The 23606-nt window shown below is 44.0% G+C and overlaps 4 non-coding genes across 4 annotated transcripts; all 4 read left to right on the forward strand.

The window, feature by feature from the left end:
* The first annotated feature begins 1671 nt into the window (after nucleotides 1–1671).
* Nucleotides 1672–1744, forward strand: trnav-aac (transfer RNA valine (anticodon AAC)). The gene has a single exon. It is a non-coding gene; the product is annotated as a tRNA-Val (tRNA).
* Nucleotides 1745–3905: 2161 nt separating this feature from the next.
* On the forward strand, nucleotides 3906–3978 carry trnav-cac (transfer RNA valine (anticodon CAC)). Its single transcript has one exon. It is a non-coding gene; the product is annotated as a tRNA-Val (tRNA).
* A 16077-nt stretch (nucleotides 3979–20055) lies between these two features.
* trnav-aac (transfer RNA valine (anticodon AAC)) lies at nucleotides 20056–20128 on the forward strand. Its single transcript has one exon. It is a non-coding gene; the product is annotated as a tRNA-Val (tRNA).
* A 593-nt stretch (nucleotides 20129–20721) lies between these two features.
* Nucleotides 20722–20794, forward strand: trnav-aac (transfer RNA valine (anticodon AAC)). Its single transcript has one exon. It is a non-coding gene; the product is annotated as a tRNA-Val (tRNA).
* The last annotated feature ends 2812 nt before the right edge of the window (nucleotides 20795–23606 follow it).

Here is a 23606-nt window from a genome sequence, read left to right on the forward strand (position 1 = left end):
TCGATGGTTAAATCTGTAGAGAAAAGGCTCGCGTTGGCTACTTTTCTGTCAAGCACATGGTGTAATAGCGCTCTCAGGTTAGCTGCAGAGTGTTGATGACAGAACCAGTTGCAGAAGCAGTCCAGGGTCTGAGGTCTTGGAGAGTAACTGCAGTCAAAGGGTTCCAGAGTGTATACAAAATCTGGGGAATAGAACCAGGGGTGATCCCGGGTTTGAAGAGGCCTGTAGAGCCTGTCGACGTCCGCAGCTTTCAGGTAAGACATTCTCTTTAATTTTCAACCATGATTGAATTGTTGCGCCTTTTATCCTATCTCTTCACTACGTCACGACACACCGCCCTCTTAGAAGAGAGTAGCCCCTGAGCCGTCAGACCCCCCTCCAAAACCCCACACGTCGTCTGTTTTATCATCGTCGTCGTCATTCAAGGGGGATATATAATCCATAATCCAGCATATTCTCCTTCTAACCAAATCCAGTTGCGAACATTTGGTCAAGATGTCAAAACCATCATTTATACAGTTTATGACCTCTTTCAAGAACGGCCAGTCCACGGCGTTAAACATAATTTCAGTAACCTGTTTTTCTGGATCCTCCACACCCCCTTCAATAGGGTTTGTAATCAGGGTACTGCTAAACAAAACCTTACGATCTGTAGTTAGAGATAGACTCTTCACCACTCTACCGTAGTTCTGCAAGCTTTCCCATTCACACCTTTCAAAACCCTGAGTCGGAGACTCCATTTCGCATTCTCTTGGACCCTCTTGCAAGCCTTCTAGAGTCTTATCCACAAGCCCCAGATCTCTCCAGGCCATCACCTTCAACCAGTCCTCATAAGAGTATTCAATTACCGTCTCAAAAGGTTCCAACGTACCCTCCTTCTCTCCCAAAGCAAAAAGCTCCACTCCAACATAGCTGGGATCCCTTTTAAAGCGGTAACCCCGTCGAGCCCCCCAGAACAACACCCAGGAGCATTCAATCTTCAAATTGGTGAGTACAGGAACCCTTGCCCGGGATTGTTTCTTGCGGGGTTTCATGTTGATGTCGCTGGACATGTTGAAGAAGCGGGATGTTTCTGATGCTGAGAATTAAAGAGGTATTGCCTAAAAGCAGCGCGGGTTCTTAAATAGAGAGGAGAGTTTCGGGGCGTTGCCTTCAGAGGGGTGGGGGTATTTATGGGTGGCCTTGATGTTCAGGGTTTTATGGGTGTACACTTTCTGACGGATATGACGTAGGAATAATTAAGGAAATAACTCTACCTAAAATCACGCCCCCCAATTATGACGTAGGAATATTAATAAGCTTAGGGCATACGTCATAACAAAATAGGCCGCGCCCAAAAAACCCTACTATCTACTCTTATGTAGTTGAAGGCGCAGTATAGCTCTGATAGTCTGGTGGTGACGGAAGACCACCAGCCGTTTGAACAAGCCATTCAGCATCACCTTGTTGGGCTAAGTGCAGGCACTGTCAGAGCGCAGGGCGTCCTGCCTTTGAAAGAGTTTCCGAAGTGTCCTGATGTGCCCTTTAGCAATGCCAAACAGGTCTGTGAAAATGGCATCCTTTCGCGGCACTTCAGACGCCATCTCACAGTCTAGCCGACCTGAAATGCCTGAGCCCGTTTTACCAGCAGGCTTCAACGGTAACCGTTTGAAGCAAGACATGGCGGTGTCAGTTTCCGTAGTGTAGCGGTTATCACGTTCGCCTAACACGCGAAAGGTCCCCGGTTCGAAACCGGGCGGAAACAGCCTGCTGTGGGCCGGCCCTTTTCGTCCTGTTTGCCCTCGTGGTTCCCCGGAGGCGGTGGGTAGCTTTTCTTCATTGGAGTGCCCGAAATCGGTGCTCTCAGAGCGTCCGTCCGTCGACAGGTTGAAATTGTAAACGCTGGTGTAGCCACTTTTAATTAAAATCTGATGATGATGATGATGATGATGTTGTTGTTGTTGTTCTTGTTGTCATCGTGATCGCCGTCATTATTATTGTTAAAGTAAAGCAGTAGTTAGATTTGTTGCTACCGTAAGGTGTAGAAGGCACAATAGCTCTGTGATTGTCTGATGGTGGCACAAGACGAGCAGCAGCTGTTTGAACAAGCCATTGAGCATCACCTTGTTGGGGTAAGTGTAAGTCTTGTCATAGCTCAGGGCATTCTTCCTTTAAAAGAGTTTCCAAAGTGTCCTGATGTGCCCTTGAGCAATGCAATATAGGTCAGTGAAAATAGAAACCTTTATCTCACAGGCAGGCCCACGGGAAACGCCTGTGCGCGTTTTACCAGCCTGCTTCGATGGGAGCCAATCGAAACCCCAGGACAGGTTGGTTTCTGTAGTGTAGTGGCTATCATGTTCGCCTCACACGCGAAAAGTCCCCGGTTCGAAACTTGGCGGAAACAACCCGCGGTGCACGCGTGCCAGTGCCGTGTTACCCGTCCTCATCTCTCTGCCCCATGGCCGGCCGTCGTTTTCTCTTCCTCGGAGTGGCAAGAAATCCTGACCTTGAGAACAAATGATCGCAGAAGGGTAGCTTTGCGAGGCGCTGGAACTGACACTTTTAAAATCGATACATGTCGTTGCTGTTGCAATACGACCGTAGCAGGATCGGTGACATTGCTGTTACTCTTATGTAGTTGAAGGCACAAAATAGCTCTGATAGTCTGGTGGTGACGGAAGACCACCAGCCGTTTGAACAAGCCATTCAGCATCACCTTGTTGGGCTAAGTGCAGGCACTGTCTGATCGCAGGGCGTCCTGCCTTTGAAAGAGTTTCCGAAGTATCCCGAAATCGGTGCACTCAGAGCGTCCGTCCGTCGACAGGTTGAAATTGTAAACGCTGGTGTAGCCACTTTTAATTAAAATCTGATGATGATGATGATGATGTTGTTGTTGTTCTTGTTGATGTTGTTGTTGTTGTTGTTGTTCTTGTTGTCGTCGTAGTCGCCGTCATTATTAATGTTAAAGTAAAGCAGTAGTTAGATTTGTTGCTACCGTAAGGTGCAGAAGGCACAATAGCTCTGTGATTGTCTGATGGTGGCACAAGACGAGCAGCAGCTGTTTGAACAAGCCATTGAGCATCACCTTGTTGGGGTAAGTGTAAGTCTTGTCATTGCTCAGGGCGTTCTTCCTTTGAAAGAGTTTCCAAAGTGTCCTGATGTGCCCTTGAGCAATGCAAAATAGGTCAGTGAAAATAGAAACCTTTATCTCACAGGCTGGCCCACGGGAAACGCCTGTGTGCATTTTACCAGCCGGCTTCGATAGGAGTTATTCGAAACACCAGGACGGGTTGGTTTCCGTAGTGTAGTGGCTATCACGTTCGCCTAACGCACGAAAGGTCCCCGGTTTGAAACCGGGCGGAAAGAGCCTGCTGTGGGCCGGCCCTTTTCGTCCTGCTTGCCCTCGTGGTTCCCCGGAGGTGGTAGGTGGCTTTCCTTCATTGGAGTTCCCGAAATTGTTGGACTCAGAGCGTCCGTCCGTCGACAGGTTGAAATTGTAAACGCTGGTGTAGCCACTTTTAATTAAAATCTGATGATGATGTTATTGTTGTTGTTGTTGTTGTTGTTGTTCTTGTTTTTCTTTTTGTCGTCGTGGTCGCCGTCATTATTATTGTTAAAGTAAAGCTACCGTAAGGTGTAGAAGGCACAATAGCTCTGTGATTGTCTGATGGTGGCACAAGACGAGCAGCAGCTGTTTGAACAAGCCATTGAGCATCACCTTGTTGGGGTAAGTGTAAGTCTTGTCATAGCTCAGGGCTTTCTTCCTTTGAAAGAGTTTCCAAAGTGTCCTGATGTGTCCTTGAGCAATGCAAAATAGGTCAGTGAAAATAGAAACCTTTATCTCACAGGCTGGCCCACGGGAAACGCCTGTGCGCGTTTTACCAGCCGGCTTCGATGGGAGCCATTCGAAACACCAGGACAGGTCGGTTTCCGTAGTGTAGTGGCTATCACGTTCGCCTCACACGCGAAAGGTCCCTGGTTCGAAACCGGGCGGAAACAACCCGCGGTGCACGCGTGCTAGTGCTGTGTTATCTGTCCCTGTAACGCGGCCGGCCATCCCTCGGAGTGTCAAGAAATCCTGACCTTGAGAACAAACAATCACAGAAGGGTAGCTTTGCGAGGCGCTGGAACTGACAGTTTTAAAATCGATACATGTTGTTGCTGTTACAATACGACCGTAGCAGGATCGGCGACATTGCTGTTACTCTTATGAGTAGATAGTAGGGTTTTATGGGCGCGGCCTATTTTGTTATGACGTATGCCCTAAGCTTATTAATATTCCTACGTCATAATTGGGAGGCGTGATTTTAGGTAGAGTTATTTCCTTAATTATTCCTACGTCATATCCGTCAGAAAGTGTACACCCATAAAACCCTGAACAACAAGGCCGCCCATAACCTGTTGTTCTTGTTTTTCTTGTTGGTCAACTGTAGAGTGTGAATGGGTCGGCTCTTCCTGTAGTGTTTGGGGGTCTTTTTTAAATATACATGTAATGGTTTAGTAAATCTAAACCGTTATAAGATCAACAAGTTCTGTTGTCTGTAATGGTCCCAGGTCTTAACAATGCCAGTTTTGAATAGTGCGTTTATCATATTCACACTGTCTCTGTCTGTCTCTCTCTCTCTCTCGCCCAATCATTTTATAAGATCAACAAGTTCTGTTGTGTGTTATGATCCCAGGTCCTAACAATGCCTGTTTTGCATAGGGTACTTATGTTATCCACACTGTATCTGGCTCTGTCTCTCCCCTCAAATTTAATTAAAAATAAAATTAAAAAAGAGGGTGTGTGTGTGGGTGTTTGTGTGTATAGGTTAATTGTTTTTGTAAAAAAAAAAAAAAAAAGCTGTGGTTATATTTTATCTCTCACATAATGTGTTCAGTCGTTTTACTTAAATACATTCTAGGGTCTTAAAGCTCATAAGAGTTAGACTTAAGATAAGGATATGCTTTTAAGGTATTTTAGCAGTCTCAATCCCTGATGATAAGGAATCGTTTAAAAAATAAAAACAACTGATCACTCAATGCTAAATAGATCACAACACTCAAGGCTAAATCACTCACACCATGGGTGGCGGGGGTGGGCTCAGACAACAGTACGTATGGCATGTGGTATCAAAACATTCAGAATACTTTTAACCTATATAATTTATAAGCTTTGTAAAATAAACCCAAATATCTCTTTTGCGGGGATAAACGCTGTTCTGAGTAGTTTGTGACTTGTTTAATACCAAACAAAGCATCGCTATTAAAAAAAAAAAAAAAATCACTGTAAAAGCGCTAGTTATTTTAGATCTTTATAGTTAGTTTCTTGGCTCAGGTTGTTTTTTAGCGCTTATAAAGGCCTGCAATATTCTTAGTGGTTTGTTGACTATAGGTCTTGATGCACAAAGGCCAGACCAGAACAATGCCTTACAAGCAGATCCGGCATGTGGCCATCAGTATAAGTATGAAGGTCTGGTCTTCAGCTCGACAGACTCATACTGACCTTTCGATTTAAGACTAAAGATCAACAATGTCCGGAAACAACATCAGCGACTTCGATTTAAACGAGTTTTTAGGCAAGTCTTCAGATTCTTTTCATTGACTCAGAGCGTGTTGTGTGCATGTATTGTAAATAAGGCTATAACATCTGTTTTAAGTTTTGTAAAATTATTTTTCAGCCAGTCAACAGGAGTTAATTCCAAACGCTGAGGAGATCATCTGGAACAACGACGGTAAGATTTTTGTGTTTGCGCTCATGGGTTCTTATGTATGGGTGTGTGTGGTTTTGAAGCGGCTCATTAGAGTTATGAAAACGTTTTAATATATATTAATGCCGGTCTCTTTAATTACACAGAAACTATCGAAAGGCCTGTGATTAATGTCTCAACCAAGAGAAGTGGTTGTCCCTAGACAGGCTGTCTGCCGACCGGGTAAGAACTAAACCCCTGTTTGTTTGTATAACGTTTCTGTAAGATGTTTGAGTCCAGTTTTGTTAATTTTAAAAAAATTATCCTGTCTAACAGTATTAAGAAACGTGGTTCGAGACAACGAAAGGCCTTCCACATCGAGGGCTTGTTTCGTTTTACCTTCGAGAACCGTAACCTTTCAAGAATCTGAAAGGCCGTCAGCCCCGGTATCTGATAGCTGTGAGTATATGTCTGCAGCCTGTAAGAGGTTAAAGCTTTTTATAAAGCGGTGTGGTTAAAGGTTAAACATGTCTCTTACCTTCACAGCGGTGCAAAAAGCTAAACCAGCCGAAAAACATAAGAAACGATTATTCTGTGGAGGTAAGTAAGATCTTTCAAACTTTAATGTTTTTAAAAGGGCTTTGTTTGCCCGTTGAGGGCTAATATTTAAGCGATGGGTGACCGTTTCCTGTAGGGCGGGGGGTTCTGGGAAAGATCTTTAGAAGTCCGGACAGATCTAGGCTTGTTTCTGGGGAACGTGTTTAGAAATGACCGATTGCCGTACCGTCTGGTTAGGAAGTAAAGCCGTCCGAAAGGGTTTAGTAAGTTGTTTGGCTTATCTCCCGCTATTATACTTCTGTTTTAAAGTGGTTGTAGGAAAAGGCTTGAAGGTGTTCATTGTATTTAATATTTAAACAGATCGTGAAAACGTTTGTGAAACAGGAAGTCCCGGGATCAGGAAGCGTTTACACTTGGAAGGTTCGTTTAAAAATGAAATGTTGTTGTGTGTGTGTGTGTTTTATTAACAATATTACAGTTTTTAAAGAAACATTTAAGAAACAGTTTATTTACAGCGGCTTCTCTGTTTTACATTTATTATCAAGTCCTAATAAATATATTGTCTGTAAATAATAAGGCGTTGTAGTGAATGTCTAAGGCTATTTTCAAAGGTCTAAAAAAGCTAAAGGTTTTGAATGTGCTGGACATGTTGTTTTAAGTTTGATTTCTGTCTCCGTTTAAAGATGTAAATGTAATGTATATTTTTATTCTTCCCAAGACTCTTGGGATAGTCATTCTGTGGATGAGCTATTGAGGACAATTACCCCGTCTAAGTGGGATCAAACATCTTCCCCGGTGAGATCACCGAGAGGATCCCCCACGGTGGTCTTGGAGACCCCCCAACATCTACTCAGGCCACAGCCTTCTGGGGGTAATTCAACACCCCAGATTCAGCCCGCCGCATTGTCGGGCGGAACAAATACAGGCATCCAACAACCTCAGGGGTCGCCGTCAGTCAGGGCTGACACACCACCCAACGACGGCCTGGTTTCAACATCGTCCCCCCAGACCCGTTTCTTGGCTACAGAAACGCGGAACAGTACCCCGCACTTGGCCAGGGTGTTACCGCAAAGGCCTTCTTGGTCTCCGTCCATGAGTATACGCTCGCTCCCTGCCTCCTTCGACCGAGATTTACCGGAGCGACCATCCTTTGAAGCTGAGCCAGGCCACCAGCCCCCGGAGCTACTTCCTGAAGGTCGGCATGAGTTGCTACATACTTAGTTACAAAATCAAAGACTTGTGTTAGTGGGGCAAAACCTGGTGATAGAGAGCCAAAACACCCTTATTAATACCCTTACTAACGAATTGTACCGTATTTAATGTATTAATAGACACAAAACGCCTTACTATTGTGGGTTGTTGGAAAAATAAAAAATAAATTAAAAAATGTCCTGACTTGGTAAAAGAACTCACAAACTAAAGGATTATGAACATGCTAGGGCCCCAAAAAGACCTTCCCGAGAGAACATCCCCGGCCCTGTTGTGAACTCCTCTGATGTCCCAATGAACCTGGAACTATTACAAATGATAAATAATTTAAATAACCCCCAATTACCACCGATAGAATGTGAATTAACAGACTTACCGGTGAACCCCGACCTGTTACAGATGGTCAATGATCTAAATAACCACCTCCCACCGGTAGCGCTTATAGAGGTTCACCCCCTAGTTCACCCCGATTTGTTTGAAATGGTGGAGGCTTTGGAGGAGCTACCCCGACCAAATTCTGCCCCTATTATAAATTATTTGAGACAATTAGAACACAGGATGGCGGCAGAAGCAGCCATCACTATAGAGGAGGGTCTTGACATTAACCGGTTGGATATCTTTGAAGGACTTTTACAGGCTTTAAATGAGCCTCCTCAAAAAGGGGGTTTTGTAGATGTCAGCAGTGGGGGTGTTCGGAATGTGGAGGGTTCTGAGACTGATAAGGCTGTGGAGGACATGCTCTGTGAGAATGTAGGGGGTGAAGGCTTTGTTCAAAATGATGATGTGTCCAAGAGTACCAGTGATCCCGTGATTATAGATAGACCGGCCTATAACAATTTTGAAATGATTCAGCGTTTTAATTTTGCAGAACTTTTAAATTGTGACAATTATGCAGAAATATTTGTCAACATACACGAGGCCTTGCAGAAAATGCTTGAACAGGTTGCTGAAAGGGTCAGACCTCGAGATGTTGTACAGTTAGAACTCAGAGGGGATGATTTGTTTAGCAACCTATCTGTAATGCTGAGTGGAGATAATTTAGATGTCTGGCTAAAATCGAAGCGTTATTGCAAAGTAACGCAGCCATCTTAGCTGATGAAAGTCTGTCTCTGGTAATGAATGTGGTTCGTAACCCTGAGGGTGGGGCGCTTAGAAGACTGTCGAAATGCTTGAAGAACGACATAATTAGGACCAAGCTCAGGCAATTAGTGGTGAGTTCCAGTGGGGACAATAAGCTCTGTTTTGCTTACAGTTTAATAAAACTACTCACCCCCGACATGCCTGAACCCCAAGCTCTGCAAGAGGCTTTAATGCTTCATCAGAGGGCCGGCTTAAACTCTCAACAGATGGTTACCTTTTCAGACATCACCAAGTTTGAGGAGTTGTTGTCTTTAAAAATTGTTGTGTGGTACCGTTGTGAGGTAAAGGAAGTATTTGTGAAATTTCAGATACATCCTGAAACCCATACACAGACACTGTTTCTCTTCCTAAGTGATAGTCATTACTTTGGAATAAAGAGTTTGACGGCTTTTTTGGGTTGTTCGTATGTTTGTCATTGGTGTTATAAGGCCTTCAATGATAAGCTTAAGCACCGCTGTGACGGTTACTGTAACGTCTGTTTCAATCCGCAATGTCGTAAGGGTTTGGCCCCTACCATCCGATGTAAAGATTGCTTAAGGATTTGTCTCTCAGCGTTCTGTTTTTCCGAGCATAAGGTACAGAGGGCCGCTGCTGAGGGGGTTAAAAAACGGAGTTATTGTGATCAAACTAAATATTGCCCGCAGTGTTGCCTCCAGTACCGTTTTCATGAGGTTAAACCACACAAATGTCTGGAGCCGAGATGCAGGATCTGTAATGCTGATTTAACCCCGGGGTCCGAACACCAGTGCTTTATTCAGCCGGTTAAAAAGGAGCCGCCGCACAACCGGTATGTCTTTTTTGCTTTTGAATGCCGGCAAGAAAACGGGGTCCACGTTGCTAATTATATACACTGTATTGACATGTTGGATCGTGAGTGGTCAGCTAGCGGTGAGAGTTGTGTCAGGGATTTCTTTACGCGGTATCGCGGTCCAAAATACCTCAATTACACATTTATTGCCCACAATGCTAAGGGTTATGATTCTTACATTTTGATGAAGTATCTGGTGGAAAATGGGGTGACCCCAAAAATAATAGCTCAGGGTAGCAAGATCATGTGTTTCACCGACGAAGCTTTCAACTAACGTTACATAGACTCGTTAAATTTCCTCCCCATGAAATTGAGCGCTTTGCCTAAGGCTCTGGGTTTTGAGGCTCAGAAGAAAGGTTGGTTCTGCCATTTTTTTAATACTAAGGACACTCAAAATTATCGAGGGTCCTACCCGCCCGCCTCTTATTATGGGGTTGATACTATGATGTCTCATGAGAGGGAGGAATTCTTTAAATGGTACAATACGGTTAAGGGAGGTGTTTTTGATTTCCGAGAAGAGATGGCCGCTTATTGTAAAAATGATGTGGTGATCCTTAAAGAAGCCTGTGTGCGTTTCTGCGCCGAGGTTATCAACACATCGGGTCTCGACCCTTTGCAAAGTGTGACCATAACGTCTCTCTGCATGAAAATGTATCGGTCCAATTTCTTGCAGAAAAACACTATAGCGGTCACCACTTCTGACAACTATCGTGCTAGACAAAAGAACTTTTCGACTGTCTCCATACAGTGGCTGGAATACCTGAGTGCCCGGGATAACATCTTCATCAGACATGCTTTAAATCAAGGGGAAGTCAAAATGGGGCCTTACTACTTAGACGGTTTTAGCGACGTGTCCGGGCGGCGTACCGCTTATGAGTTTGCAGGTTGTATTTACCATGGCTGTCCTCAGTGCTTCGACCCAAACACCTTTAACCCCGTAACACAAAAACTCTGCGGTGATATGTACTATGATTTCCAGGAACGAATTGAAACTTTAAAAAACACCTATGGTTTGAACGTGCTGGTGATTTGGAAACACGAGTGGACGACCCTGAAGCAACAGGAAGCGGGGGTACAACGGTTTATGGAAACCTTGGACTTTCCTGAACGTCTAGAGCCCCGGGATGCGTTATTTGGGGGTCGTACCAACGCCCTCTGTTTACATTATGAGGTAAAGGAGGGTGAGAGAGTAGATTACTATGATTTCACCAGTCTGTACCCTTATGTCAACAAGACCAAAATGTACCCGGTGGGGCGTCCAACCATTGTTTATCGTGACTTTCTCGAAATCGGACATTACTTTGGTTTGATCAAAGTCACCATGTACCCTCCTCGCGAGCTGTTCTTACCCATGTTGCCTTACAGGTGTTCGGGAAAATTGATGTTCCCTCTGTGTAGAACGTGTGTGGAAACTGAAAATCAAACTACCTCTTGTCTGCACAGTGATGAAGAGAGAGCGCTGACGGGTGTCTGGTGTAGCATTGAGCTTGACAAGGCGGTGTAGAAAGGTTACAGAGTCGGTAAGGTGAATGAGGTTTGGCATTTTTCTGAAAAATCTGATACTCTTTTTGCTGATTACATTATGACCCATCTGAAAGGGAAACAGGAGGCATCGGGCTATCCCTCATGGTGTGTTGACTCCGCGGCCAAAGAGCGATACGTTCAGCAATATTTTGAAAAGGAAGGGATCCGTCTAGAGCCGGGGAACATAACTGTAAACCCCGCCAAGAGACAAATGTCCAAACAGATTTTAAACAGTCTGTGGGGTAAGTTTGGGGAAAGAAATTACCGTCTAAACACAACCTTGATTAAAACCCCTGAACAGTTTATAGAATTTATGTTTTCCAAACAACATGCAGTATCACACTTTCAATTCTTAAATGACCACGTGGCACAGGTCCAGTGGAGGGCCCCTAAAGATTTCCCCACCAAACAGGGGAACGTTAATGTTTTCATAGCGGTTTTTACCACGGCTTACGCCCGGCTTGAACTGTACAACTTAATGGATCAGTTGCAGGAACGCACGCTCTATCATGATACTGACTCTGTAATCTTTGTCACCAGGCCAGGGGATTGGGTCCCTCCCCTCGGGGACTACCTTGGGGAGTTAACGAGCGAACTAGATCCTCAGGACCACATAGTGGAGTTTGTTTCAGGGGGTCCTAAGACTTACGCATACAGAACGGCTGCGGGTAAGACCTGTATGAAAGTTAAGGGTTTCACTCTGAACCATTGTAACAACAAGCTCATTAACATCAAGTCTCTGACGACCCTGGTAGAAAGTTTTGTAACCGAGAAAGACGCGCCTCCTCGTGAGATTATTACAGCCGGAAATCAGATCTATCGCAATAAAAAGGGGTAAATGTTGGAAAATAGATCACTAAACAAACGATTCAGGGTGGTGTACAATAAAAGAGTGTTGAAGACTGATTATACCACTCTGCCTTATGGATATTAGCGGTGGTTTTGATAACAGACTTCAACACCCTTTCTCCTGTATTATAGCTGGTCCCTCCAATTCGGGGAAGAGCTATCTTATAAAGAACATCATAGAAGATGTGGACGCAACCAAGTCCCAAGCTCTTGACAACATAGTGTGGTGTTACTCTTGCTGGCAACCTCTCTACGATGATTTGGCTTCGAAAAAAAATAATCTGAAATTTGTGCAAGGTCTCCCCGCCTTGTTGTGTGACGATGACTTGTTCCCGCCCGGTCAAACTAATCTAGTGATCCTTGATGACCTGATGGAGCAGGCCGGTGACAACAGTGAAGTGGAAAAAGCTTTCACAAAGTACACTCATCATAGGAATTTAAGTATTATTTATTTAGTTCAAAATCTATTTTTTCAAAGGTAAAAAAAGCCGCACTATTAATTTAAATGCCAATTATATAATTCTTTTTAAAAACCCCAGAGATAAACTACAGGTCACCGTCTTGGCTCGTCAAATGTACCCTAACCAGACCAAGTTCTTTTTGGAGGCATTTGAGGATGCCACCAAAAAACCCTACGGGTACTTGATTGCAGACTTAAAAGCACAAACCCCAGAAGACTTTCGCCTCAGAACAGGTTTGTGCCCGCCCGATTGGCCGGCAGTGTATGTGCTAAAGAAAAGGAAATAAATAAGAATGTCTGTTCGGATTAAAAGAAATCTGCCACTTTTGCAAATGTTATTTGAGGGGAGCCCGCGCCATAGGAAAGCTGTGCTGGCAGGGGCCCCCTCGGATTTGATCGAGACCCTGTGTGAAATAGCTTTTAACATCTTACGTGGTAATATACCCCTAACCCCTTCTCAACATTCTAAACTCAAAAAACAAAAAGCGGTTATCAAGATCATCGCTAATAAGAAGTATTCTATTAAAAGAAAAAGAAAGAAGATTAATCAAACCGGGGGTTTTATAGGACCGCTGTTGAGCATAGCCGTGCCTTTCCTAACCAGTCTTCTAGCTTCCAGAGTGGGTTAATAATGGAATATGCTCAGAAAATGTTTTTGATCCCTCAGGAGCAGCTTGAGAAACTGAGAAAAAATGTTGTCGGGCCAGAGCCCATTAGACAAACGGCCGAAAACAACCTGGACTCTGAAATGAAAGCTATACAGGCCAGGGCCGATTTAAATCAGTATTCCAAAGCCCAGTTGTATACCAACACGTTACAGCGCTACCTCCATTTGGTTAGACAGGGTGAAAAAGATCAAAACATTTTAACTTTAACCATGGCCTCTCAAGAAAATGGTTCTGGGGCTGATGCGGGGGGTACGGTTGATAAAGATGTTGCGGTGACCGAACCTGTTGAGAGTTCAGAGGGAGATGTTGTAACGGATGTTTTGAGAAACATGCCGGCCAGAAGCAAAAGACATGCAGAATATATCCTGCACAAAATGGTTCAGAAACCGCGGGTAACGGCTTGGAATGAACAGGGTGAATTTGTTTTTAAAGGACAACTGATCAAAGGTTCACACATGTTTGATTTGTTGAAGAGTGTCACTAGCACTAATAAGGTACCCGATAGTCGCCGACCTGTAGGCTGGAATGCTTTCCTACAGGCGATGGCCTGTCTGAACATGCCCCAATCCACAGTTCCTAACCAGGAAACGCGACAAAAATTCCATCTGTGTAAAGAGGTGGAGCCTGATCTGACTCCGATATCTCATTACTCTGACCGTGCTGAGCGACCATCCTCAGGATCAATCCATCGTTGGGAAGCTTATTAATCTCATGTTTTTATTTGTCTCCCCTGTAAATAATGACCCGACAAACAATTTTTTATTTAATTTTTTTTATTTTCAAATGTTGTACATTTATTTATAACATAACCCCTGCTTTGTATTAGAATTGTTTTGAATAAAAACAAAACTAATGATTCAAAGGCTGTTTTCATTATTTTTTCACCTTAACACGCATGACATCTTTTAAAATCCTCACAAGAACACCCCATCTGTATACATGGCTGGCTAGGGTCGTAAGTCATTGTGTTATAAGGGGGGGTCCACAGTGTACTGACAAACTCTGCCACTTTTTTATCATTTTGGCCTAAATCCTCACTGTACAAGGCCATAATATCGGGGTATGACCTTCCTTTAGAACTATGATATAAGAAAAACACACAGTGTTGACCACAAGTGAAGGTCTGAATACTTTGTACTTGACGACCGCTGTAAATGGTTTCTTGACAGTTGTTGAGCAGAAAGTTATTGATCTTCCGAGGGAAAGGTCTGAAATCCGGGGGGTTTCCATAGGAATCAAAAAATTCACCACGGTGGTCCTCCCTTAGATAAATAGCCAGCCAATGTTCTCCGGGCATATTTTTAGGGTGTGTGTTGATTATGTACATTGCAGGTAAATTCTTGATCTTAAATTTAGGCAGCTGATCGCAGGCGTAGACTCCTTGAAACAGTTTCCGTGAGTCGGCCAGGGCATTCATGATGTGGTTGAGCTCTCTGGTGTTCATTTTAATAATAATCATACAGAACGTTTCTCCTCTGATTCACCTCAATAATGTTGTCAAACACAGCATACACGACCATATTTACAGTGCGTGGTAGAGGCTGCTTGAAACGCATCTCCAAACGCATATTGCCCGTCTTCATCAGTGAAAAATGTTGTCCACACTCTTCATCAGGGGTCAGGTTGAAACCGTTCAGGGTGTAACCGCTGCAGTATTCCCGGCGATCGATCAGCAGAGTTTGATCCTTGAGATGACGACCCGTAGCCAGTACTAGACTGTAATATTCACGAACCGCATTGCCGTTTTCAAAGTCAGGTTGAAAAGGTCTGGATGGAACCTGCACACCATCGACGTACAACGCTATAAATTCCGCGTTAAAATGTTTAAAGTTAAAGGGGTTCTTGTTGTAAACCCCGGTAAATGCATCATTATCCACGAGACCTATAATAACCTGTTTTGGGAGCTGTCCTAGAAACAGATTTTCCTGGTTCATCACCCGTGTCCCTGCGGGGATACTGTGGACTTTCATATAGACTCTTTCGATCGGGTACTTGGCGTTTGCCGTTATTAACGCCTGCGTGTGTCCTAGTTTAACCGCCGGGGAGACAGACACTTTCTTCACAAACAGCGAGGCCAATAATATGGTCAGTTTATATTTTTCAGTATCAGGGGTCATCAGACAAAAAGCACTTTTACTACGGATCATTTTAATTTTAATGTCTACCCCGTTGAGCATGAGTTTTTCTTGGAAAAATATGTCTGCATGGATATGCCCCATTAGCTCAAAGGTCCTCCCTTCTGTTGAAGAGGCCGTTCTTTTTTGAAAACCCTTATTGAGTCCCTCTGGATCCTTGTCGTCCATAGCTTCCGGGATGTCTTTGAAGAAAAGGCCGGGGCTGAACTGTTTGCTCAGGGTCTCCTCACTATAATTAAGGATACACTCCATCATGGCTCTATAGGGGTAAGTATTGCTGCTTTGACTAATGAGCCGATCTCCCAGGGTCACATCCACCTGTGAAAACATGGTGGCCACCGGGTAATTGATGACCCCAGCGTTGGCCGTCTTCTCGATTGCATCGCCATCCTCATCAGTCACTTTACAGTTCATTAAAATAAATGTGTTATTCAAATCAATATAATCCTCGCCATTGCCAGCTATAAAAAACTCCAGAGGGGCCGTGTCTGAAATTTCCACGATATGTTGGAGAATGAGAGATTCTTCGTTTTTTGTTAGCCACGGATCTTCGTCGCCCCCTGGTGGACACATGCTGTTTCTTCTTTTACCCCCCCTCCTCGCCATTACCATGAGACCCGAACCCTCCTGATGCTCATGGCTAGCTGCCCGGTTCATAACATTGGTGAACACGTCACTAACAATATTTTTACCCGCTGATTTCAAGTGGGGTCTGGCTATAGCAAAGCCTCTCTTAAGCAGGGGTACGGCCATTCTAAAGAGACCACGAAAGAGTCCTCCTAGACCGGCGCCATACATTGTGGGGGCTCCTACAATACCGGGCAAGCCGTTCCCGGCTTGCATCTTGTAATAATCCACATAGGCGCTAGGATCTACATAACCCCTCGAGGTAGCCATTTTAATAATGTACACACTGTTTCAGGGGTCGAAAATGTAGTTTGACAATAACTTTACCGAAGCGGAAGGGTACGTTGATATTCTGATCCGATTTGACTTCGATCGTGATGTTGTCAAAGTGGGTCTTTGAGACTGGTACGTAGTGTGGCTTGTCATAAGTAATTGTGACCATGTCATTGCTTTTACCTTTAATAAGTACATTTCTCAAAAGGGGGACATAACTATCCCCGACCCTCTGGTGGGTTATGATATCCGTATACACATAAAGAGTGTAAAAGCCGCCCCACCACTTCTGAGAACCTGCTCTCTGTGTCAGAATAGAACCCTAATATACGCCCCAGTTGGCCGCTGGTTTGAATGCTAATACCTGGTTTTGACACCTTGTACACTCTGTTTTTAATAGGGTTGTAATATAGCTTGATGTTGGGGGTGCCTTCTGAGAACTGTTTATGCATCTCATCTAATATTTTATCCACATTGTCATAATAACCTCCTTGTATCGTGAATATCCATTGATTTTAACATCATCAAAAATGGCGAAGGTGGCATCCTTATCTTGTAAAACAGCCCAAGTGTAAGGATACTGTATTTCCGCCAACCCCACTTCCCACGACCCCCTTAGATCTATAGATTTTCCAAATTGTACCGTGTAACTGGATATTTCATTTTTAGGGTATATATCGAGAGAGGCGTTACTGGGTAGAGTCACGTAGAAGCCTCCTGATTCCATCTTGAGTACCGAAAGTAATGCCCCCAACCTACCCACGGGCATGTTGTTATAAGGATTGAATATCGCAAACCTGTTGTTCCGGGAACCAACTATTGAACTTTTCAGGCCATCCAAGCCATTTCACCAACACGTATTTTTTCCGGTTCTGGGTTTTTTCAGCTAATATCTTTTCAACTCTGTATACACTGTCTTTACCCACAATCATTTTTTGTAACTCGGCTTCGTAAAACGTTCCTTCTATATCCTCCCCGTCATAGTCTTTTAACCGGTACACGGGGGGGTCTCAAGCCAACTGTTCGGTAACTGTAAAATATTCGTCAGAAAATGTTTGTTCATAACCTTTGGCAAAAGTACTCCTTAGCTTTGAAACGCGAACCACATCACCGATGTTGAACTTATAAGTAGTTTTTCCCTTCTTAATAAATGGTCCGTATAATTCTTTATAGACCTTAAAAGAATTACTTTGATCAACATCTATAGGCTTCATTTTAATACTGGTGTGATACCCTTGGTTGTAAGCATCGATAAAATCCTGAACTTTATCAAAATACTTGAACGTGTTGACCGCTGTAAAATATCTCCAGATTTTGGTCTTCATGGTGCGGTTAAACCTCTCCACTACCAATGCCTTAAGCTCATTACCGGTGGTGAAATGATGTATTTTGTGTCTCTTCAGTAGATTCTGAAATTCTCTGTTGAGAAACTCTTTTCCTTTATCAGTCTGCAGTTTTTTAGGACATCGACCCTGGGACAATATATCCTCAAAGGCCCTTGTCACCGCCCGACCTGTTTTTTTATGTAGAATGCGAGCCCAGGCATATTTTGATAACACATCGATACACATCAACATCAATTTGTGACCATTGTTATGTTTTGATAAATTTGACATATCGACTAGATCCATTTGCCATTGTGAGTCTATGTCAGTTGCATATACGCGGTTTCTTTTAAAGTTAATCCTGAGAGGTTTATGTAAGGTATAGGCGTCTTGTTCCCGTAACCATTCTGAAACAACCACATCATTAACCTTCACTCCGGCCTCAGCGAGTCCTCTTTGAAAACCCTTCTTACCCGCCAAACCCCCAATCTTGGCTGGGTTGTAGTATAGTTCCTGCATTTGGGGAGCTTGCCGAGTCATTCTGTCAAATAACCAAACAGACCCACACTATGCGCAAAGTTTTTATACAAGGTTTTTTATTCAACTTCAGGAGAGCAGATACCCCTTTTTAGACATTTGAGAAAAGTATAACATACACAACAATTTTTTCTGCGGTCCAGACAAAAAGAAATCAGATGATTGGTTACTTGATCTATATCAACAAATATACCTGTTTCTTTATCTTGTAGGCACACACCTCAGTTACATATGTAAATAAAACAACAATATGACCTATTTTAAAAGTAAACAGAGGTGTATTAAACATGCTCAGCAAAAGGTCATACAGATGTTGATGATATGGCCTAATATCATTCTTGGCCCCCTTGAGCGCTTCATCCCAGTGTTCGTACCCCCCGGTCTTTGTTACAGCAGCCATTCACTTTTCCAGGTTTGAAAGTTGATCCTCATCGATGGTTAAATCTGTAGAGAAAAGGCTCGCGTTGGCTACTTTTCTGTCAAGCACATGGTGTAATAGCGCTCTCAGGTTAGCTACAGAGTGTTGATGACAGAACCAGTTGCAGAAGCAGTCCAGAACATTCCCCATGTTCAAAGTCCCTTAGTTCAGGTCAGAGTCTGAATCAGTGGCGTAGATGTCGAATTCCTCGTCGCTGCCCCCAGCTTTAACTTCTTTACTGAAGAAATAAGCTTTTAGCTTGCCAGCGGTTTTTCTACTCGGCTCATCCAGGTCATTGACCAGCTGCCCAAGTTTCTCTATTATAAACGGCTCCTTTTTCAGCTCCAGCAAAATCTCATCTATGATTTTCTGGACTTGTCCCGCAGTGACATGTATGTGGGAGTAAGACAGCGCCTTGATTAGTGCCGGTTTCAGCCACGGTTTGTTCAGTCTTCTGTAAAACACGTTGAAATAGAACAGGAAATAGTAACGGTCTGGTTCAAACAAACAACTGTGTCTCAACTGACTGGGGTGATTCACTTCACACCCCCGACAGACTTCTTTCAGAGCTCGGTCGATGAGAGCACTCAGAATATACACCAGGGTGCTTTTAACCACTCTGCTTACTTGGTCACATACCCCGGGCATAAATCCTGCGTCTTCATCACGCCCCTGGGACAGTCCGATGCTCATTGGGTCGCCTGGTGGTTTGTGGGGTGTTTCTACATCCATTGGACTGACCCCCTCCTGAGACGCACAGACGGTAGACAGTTCGGCAAAATCGAGGCCCTCCATGAGCTCCAGAGGCTGGGGATCCCCGAGACTCATTTGGACATCCATCGCACCGCATGTTGTTTCGTCCTGAGGGACCGGGGTCTGAGGTCTTGGAGGGTAACCGCAGTCAGAGGGTTCCAGAGTGTATATAAAATCTGGGGAATAGAACCAGGGGTGATCCCGGGTTTGAAGAGGCCTGTAGAGCCTGTCGACGTCCGCAGCTTTCGGGTAAGACATTCTCTTTAATTTTAAACCATGAATGAATTGTTGCGCCTTTTATCCTATCTCTTCACTACGTCACGACACACCGCCCTCTTAGAAGAGAGTAGCCCCTGAGCCGTCAGACCCCCCTCCAAAACCCCACACGTCGTCGGTTTTATCATCGTCGTCGTCATTCAAGGGGGATATATAATCCATAATCCAGCATATTCTCCTTCTAACCAAATCCAGTTGCGAACATTTGGTCAAGATGTCAAAACCATCATTTATACAGTTTATGACCTCTTTCAAGAACGGCCAGTCCACGGCGTCAAACATAATTTCAGTAACCTGTTTTTCTGGATCCTCCACACCCCCTTCAATAGGGTTTGTAATCAGGGTACTGCTAAACAAAACCTTACGATCTGTAGTTTGAGATAGACTCTTCACCACTCTACCGTAGTTCTGCAAGCTTTCCCATTCACACCTTTCAAAACCCTGAGTCGGAGACTCCATTTCGCATTCTCTTGGACCCTCTTGCAAGCCTTCTAGAGTCTTATCCACAAGCCCCAGATCTCTCCAGGCCATCACCTTCAACCAGTCCTCATAAGAGTATTCAATTACCGTCTCAAAAGGTTCCAACGTACCCTCCTTCTCTCTTAAAGCAAAAAGCTCCACTCCAACATAGCTGGGATCCCTTTTAAAGCGCAGGGCGACCTGCCTTTGAAAGAGTTTCCAAAGTGTCCTGATGTGCCCTTTAGCAATGCCAAACAGGTCTGTGAAAATGGCATCCTTTCGCGGCACTTCAGACGCCATCTCACAGTCTAGCCGACCTGAAATGCGTGAGCCCGTTTTACCAGCAGGCTTCAACGGTAACCGTTTGAAGCAAGACGTGGCGGTGTCAGTTTCCGTAGTGTAGCGGTTATCACGTTCGCCTAACACGCGAAAGGTCCCCGGTTCGAAACCGGGCGGAAACAGCCTGCTGTGGGCCGGTCCATTTCATCCTGTTTGCCCTCGTGGTTCCCCGGAGGCGGTGGGTAGCTTTTCTTCATTGGAGTGCCCGAAATCGGTGCTCTCAGAGCGTCCGTCCGTCGACAGGTTGAAATTGTAAACGCTGGTGTAGCCACTTTTAATTAAAATCTGATGATGATGATGATGTTGTTGTTGTTGTTCTTGTTGTTGTTCTTGTTGTCATCGTGGTCGCCGTCATTATTATTGTTAAAGTAAAGCAGTAGTTAGATTTGTTGCTACCGTAAGGTGCAGAAGGCACAATAGCTCTGTGATTGTCTGATGGTGGCACAAGACAAGCAGCAGCTGTTTGAACAAGCCATTGAGCATCACCTTGTTGGGGTAAGTGTAAGTCTTGTCATAGCTCAGGGCGTTCTTCCTTTGAAAGAGTTTCCAAAGTGTCCTGATGTGCCCTTTAGCAATGCCAAACAGGTCAGTGAAAATGGCATCCTTTCGCCGCACTTCAGACGACATCTCACAGCCTAGCCGACCTGAAACACCTGAGCCCGTTTTACCAGCAGGCTTTAACGGTAACCATTTGAAGCAAGAGGCAGCGGTGTCAGTTTCCGTAGTGTAGCGGTTATCACGTTCGCCCAACGCGCGAAAGGTCCCCGGTTCGAAACCGGGCGGAAACAGCCTACTGTGCCCTTTTCGTCATGCTTGCCCTCGTGGTTCCCCGGAGGCGGTGGGTGTCTTTTCTTCATTGGAGTGCCCGCAATCGATGCACTCAGAGCGTCCGTCCGTCGACAGGTTGAAATTGTAAACGCTGGTGTAGCCACTTTTAATTAAAATCTGATGATGATGATGATGTTGTTGTTGTTGTTCTTGTTGTCATCGTGGTCGCCGTCATTATTATTGTTAAAGTAAAGCAGTAGTTAGATTTGTTGCTACCGTAAGGTGTAGAAGACAACAGTAGGTATGGCGTGTGATATCAAAACATTCAGAATACTTTTAACCTATATAATTTATAAGCTTTGTAAAATAAACCCAAATATCTCTTTTGCGGGGATAAACGCTGTTCTGAGTAGTTTGTGACTTGTTTAATACCAAACAAAGCATCGCTATAAAAAATAAATAAAAAAATCACTGTAAAAGCGCTAGTTATTTTTGATCTTTATAGTTATTTTCTAGGCTCAGGTTGTTTTTTAGCGCATATAAAGGCCTGAAATATTCTTAGTGGTTGTTGACTATAGGTCTTGATGCTTAAAAATGTTTTTTTGAGAGACCAAAAGGTTCTAATAAAAGTTTAGAGTAGAGAGGAGAGAGATCGTCTCCATCTTGGTTTCTATTTGAAATTTGATGCAGTGTCATTTTATTGGTTGGTTTTGATATGTTAATTGGTAACAGGGTGGCACAAAGGCCAGACCAGAACAATGCCTTACAAGCAGATCCGGCATGTGGCCATCAGTATAAGTATGAAGGTCTGGTCTTCAGCTCGACAGACTCACACTGACCTTTCGATTTAAGACTAAAGATCAACAATGTCCGGAAACAACATCAGCGATTCGATTTAAACGAGTTTTTAGGCAAGTCTTCAGATTATTTTCATTGACTCAGAGCATGTTGTGTGCATGTATTGTAAATAAGGCTATAACATCTGTTTTAAGTTCTGTAAAATTATTTTTCAGCCAGTCAACAGGAGTTAATTCCCAACGCTGAGGAGATCATCTGGAACAACGACGGTAAGATTTTTGTGTTTGCGCTCATGGGTTCTTATGCATGGGTGTGTGTGGTTTTGAAGCGGCTCATTAGAGTTATGAAAACGTTTTAATATATATTAATGCCGGTCTCTTTAATTACACAGAAACTATCGAAAGGCCTGTGATTAATGTCTCCGAGGATCGACCAAGAGAAGTGGTTGTCCCTAGACAGGCTGTCTGCCGACCGGGTAAGAACTAAACCCCTGTTTGTTTGTATAACGTTTCTGTAAGATGTTTGAGTCCAGTTTTGTTAATTTAAAAAAATTATCCTGTCTAACAGTATTAAGAAACGTGGTTCGAGACAACGAAAGGCCTTCCACATCGAGGGCTTGTTTCGTTTTACCTTCGAGAACCGTAACCTTTCAAGAATCTGAAAGGCCGTCAGCCCCGGTATCTGATAGCTGTGAGTATATATCTGCAGCCTGTAAGAGGTTAAAGCTTTTTATAAAGCGGTGTGGTTAAAGGTTAAACATGTCTCTTACCTTCACAGCGGTGCAAAAAGCTAAACCAGCCGAAAAACATAAGAAACGATTATTCTGTGGAGGTAAGTAAGATCTTTCAAACTTTAATGTTTTTAAAAGGGCTTTGTTTGCCCGTTGAGGGCTAATATTTAAGCGATGGGTGACCGTTTCCTGTAGGGCGGGGGGTTCTGGGAAAGATCTTTAGAAGTCCGGACAGGTCTAGGCTTGTTTCTGGGGAACGTGTTTAGAAATGACCGATTGCCGTACCGTCTGGTTAGGAAGTAAAGCCGTCCGAAAGGGTTTAGTAAGTTGTTTGGCTTATCTCCCGCTATTATACTTCTGTTTTAAAGTGGTTGTAGGAAAAGGCTTGAAGGTGTTCATTGTATTTAATATTTAAACAGATCGTGAAAACGTTTGTGAAACAGGAAGTCCCGGGATCAGGAAGCGTTTACACTTGGAAGGTTCGTTTAAAAATGAAATGTTGTTGTGTGTGTGTGTGTTTTATTAACAATATTACAGTTTTTAAAGAAACATTTAAGAAACAGTTTATTTACAGCGGCTTCTCTGTTTTAAATTTATTATCAAGTCCTAATAAATATATTGTCTGTAAATAATAAGGCGTTGTAGTGAATGTCTAAGGCTATTTTCAAAGGTCTAAAAAAGCTAAAGGTTTTGAATGTCCTGGACATGTTGTTTTAAGTTTGATTTCTGTCGCCGTTTAAAGATGTAAATGTAATGTATATTTTTATTCTTCCCAAGACTCTTGGGATAGTCATTCTGTGAATGAGCTATTGAGGACAATTACCCCGTCTAAGTGGGATCAAACATCTTTCCCGGTGAGATCACCGAGAGGATCCCCCACGGTGGTCTTGGAGACCCCCCAACATCTACTCAGGCCACAGCCTTCTGGGGGTAATTCAACACCCCAGATTCAGCCCGCCGCATTGTCGGGCGGAACAAATACAGGCATCCAACAACCTCAGGGGTCGCCGTCAGTCAGGGCTGACACACCACCCAACGACGGCCTGGTTTCAACATCGTCCCCCCAGACCCGTTTCTTGGCTACAGAAACGCGGAACAGTACCCCGCGCTTGGCCAGGGTGTCACCGCAAAGGCCTTCTTGGTCTCCGTCCATGAGTGTACGCTCGCTCCCTGCCTCCTTCGACCGAGATTTACCGGAGCGACCATCCTTTGAAGCTGAGCCAGGCCACCAGCCCCCGGAGCTACATCCTGAAGGTCGGCATGAGTTGCTACATACTTTGTTACAAAATCAAAGACTTGTGTTA

Source organism: Amia ocellicauda, assembly GCF_036373705.1.
Source record: "Amia ocellicauda isolate fAmiCal2 chromosome 11 unlocalized genomic scaffold, fAmiCal2.hap1 SUPER_11_unloc_1, whole genome shotgun sequence".
NCBI lineage: Eukaryota > Metazoa > Chordata > Actinopteri > Amiiformes > Amiidae > Amia > Amia ocellicauda.